The sequence below is a fragment of the Euprymna scolopes genome, chromosome 46, assembly GCF_053919585.1.
Source record: "Euprymna scolopes isolate OS-2025 chromosome 46, ASM5391958v1, whole genome shotgun sequence".
NCBI classification, from domain to species: domain Eukaryota; kingdom Metazoa; phylum Mollusca; class Cephalopoda; order Sepiida; family Sepiolidae; genus Euprymna; species Euprymna scolopes.
In genome coordinates this window covers 216,171,512-216,174,621 of record NC_136527.1, presented here as the reverse complement: position 1 = coordinate 216,174,621, position 3,110 = coordinate 216,171,512, and positions in this window count along the sequence as shown.

Genomic DNA, 3,110 nt, shown 5'->3' with positions numbered 1-3,110 from the left:
TCTTATCCCAAACTTACCGTGTTACAGAAAGATTCAGACGCCATCTGGAATTTTCGAATACATCGGTAAACACTGTATGTTTTTCGAGCTGAATAAACATGTTACATTGAATAAAAACACGAAAAATATTTGGTAGATGTCGTGATAATACATACTTTGGAAGCATTGATAAACAGACTCGAAGGTGGTGTAAAATGCGTTCTTTATTGTCTAGTAGTCAACGTTGCACTGAGAAACAATGGCGGACGAGATTCATACGTCACGGGCCAAGGGGCATAACTCTAGGCGACTAATAGTCTCTTAGCCTATATTATGACATCCCTTCCCTTCCATATATATGTATATAGTCCAAGGGCGATATTTAGCCTTTATCTGATTAAGGGATAACATAGTCTCTAATATATTATTTAGCTTGTCTCCATTGTTCTGGGGTAATGGTATTGTCTCTTTTTTTTAGGATAGTGTAACCTATAAGTTCAGTTTCTGAGGAGCATTCACTCGTCTCTGAGATCTTCTTAATTCGGGGGTGAGTTTCTCAGTTTGGGTGTGAGGCGTGCCGCTGGAGTGTTGTTCGGTGGTCGGCTGTTCGATTTGTTTAGGGGGGGGACCTTCCTTCTGGGTGGGATCCGGTGGAGAGTCGCTGGGGCGAGGTTGGTCGGATCTATTTGCGGTTGTTGATCTCCTCCCAGCTGGTCTGAGGAACTGCCTGTTCCTTCTATAGCTGTTACCGTTCTCAGATTCAACTATGTAGGATCTGGGTGTCACGCTGGAGCGCTGAATTTTTCCAGGCTCCCATATCTTTGCTTTTTCCTGCTGGACATAGACATTCTGTCCTGCATGTAGGTGGGAGTGGTGTCTGTTATGTTTCCTGTCATAGCAGACCTTAGAATGATCTTTCTGTTTCTGTATGGCTGTCCTAGTATGCTCGTCGCCAAGTTGTTGCTTGGATACTAGGGGTGTCCGTATTTTTCGTCCGTTGAGTAACTCTGCCGGGGACTTAATGTCTGATGACAGTGGCGTGGCTCTGTAAGCCATCATTGCTAGGTAGCTGTCTTGACCAGTTTCCCCTGCCTTCGTCAAAATTTTCTTGCATGTTCCCACCATTCTTTCGGCGAATCCGTTAGACTTGGGGTAATGTGGGGACGATGTCCTGTGTTGGAAGCTGTACGTCCTGGCGAAATCCCTGAAATCTTTACTTGTAAATTGTGGACCATTGTCCGAGTACAAGATTTCCGGCACTCCTTGTTCCTCAAATATCGTCTTAATACTTCTAATAACGGATATTGATGAGGCGGACGGAAGGCGTCGTACGAAGGGGTTTCGGCTGTACTGATCTGCCACAAGCAGATATTCTTTCCCTGCCAATGTGAACAAGTCTGTGCTGACGTACTGCCAGGGGTACGTAGGGGTTTCGTGCTGGAGTATTGATTCGGGCGGGATACTGGCTTGGTATTTCTGGCATGTGTGGCACTCTCGGACTATATCTTCTATGTCCTTATTTAACCCTATCCAGTACACCGCTGAACGCGCTCGTAACCTCGTTCTCTCTACTCCTTGGTGTGAAGCATGCAGCTCTTCCAGTATGCCTCTTTGCAACGAGACTGGGATAATGATTCTCTGGCTCTTGAGTAGAATTCCATCCTGGACCCCAATCTCATCTCTGAAATTCCAGAATGGCAGGAGAATTCCTGGGCAGTCAGCCCGGTTGGAAGGCCAGCCGGTCAATACCATGCTTACAAGTTGCTTTAGGAGTGGATCCTGGGATGTTTCCACTCTTATATCTTCAACTCTCGTCGGCGCAAAGTTGAGGTATGAGATCATGCTATGGACGTTGAGATCGATCCCTTCAATGTGCCCACTGGGTCTGGGTGCTACTCGTGACAAGCAGTCTGCAATTGGAACTGTTTTTCCTGGGGTATATTTTACAGTAAAATCATATCCCTCGACCTTCAATAACATTCTAGCCAGTCTTGGGGGTGCTTGTGCTAGATTTTTTCAATGCTATCGACTCCAATGGCTTGTGATCCGTATGAATTGTCGTTTTGTGGCCCCAAACGTAACTGTGAAATTTCTCCAGGCCAAAGACGATAGCCAACATCTCCCTCTCTATGTTTGAGTAGCGTGTTTCTGGTCCGGAAAGTGCTTTGCTCGCGAATGCTACTGGTCTGTCGTTTTGTAGCAGAGCCGCGCCTATACCCATTGAAGACGCATCTACCTGTAGCACTATTGGTTCTTTAGGGTCGAAGTATCGGAGTGTCGTATGATTTCCGATCTCTTTTTTGATTTCTTCGAATGCCTGTTGCTCCTGTGAAGACCATGTGAAGTCATTCTTCTTTGATGTTAACTCACGTAGGGGTTTTGTCAGTGTCGCGAGTCGTGGAGAGAATTTGTTCAAGTAGTTCACCAGGCCTAGGAAGCTGGTGAGCTGCTTTGCATCCTCGGGGGGTTGCATCTGTGTGATCGCCTCTATTTTCCGGGGATCTGGCTTGACACCGTCTCTTGAGATTATGTGGCCGTAGAAAGGGATTTCGGAGGTTTTCACCACAAATTTCTCTGAATTAAACCTGCAGTTTCTTTCCCTTGCTCTAAACATTAGCTGCCTCAGTGCCTTGTCATGGTCACTGCCGTCTTCCTCGAATCCGTACACTACTATGTCGTCGCATATGGATAGGACATTTTCGAGGTCTCCGAAGTTTTCCTGCATGGCTCTTTGGAACTCATCTTGGGCAGATTTGACTCCCATGGGGTACCTGTTGTACATGTATCTGCCATGTGGGGTAATGAATGTTGTGAGACGTCTCGACTTTTCGTCCAGTTTCAAATGCCAGTAGCCGGACTTGATATCGACTTTTGTGAACCATCTAGCGTTGTCTAGTTCCGCAGTGATGTCTTTGAATGTCGGAGTCGCATAGTGTGGTCTGTGCACTGCTTTATTTAAGTCTCGGGGGTCGAGGCATAGCCTGACCGATCCGTTCCTTTTAGTGGTACAGACGAATGAGTTTACCCAGGGCGTTGGGTCCTTTACAGGGGAAATTATTCCCTGGGCCTCTAAGGAGTCCAACTCCAATTTCAACTTTCCTTTTAGGGATATTGGGACTCGACGTGGTGGG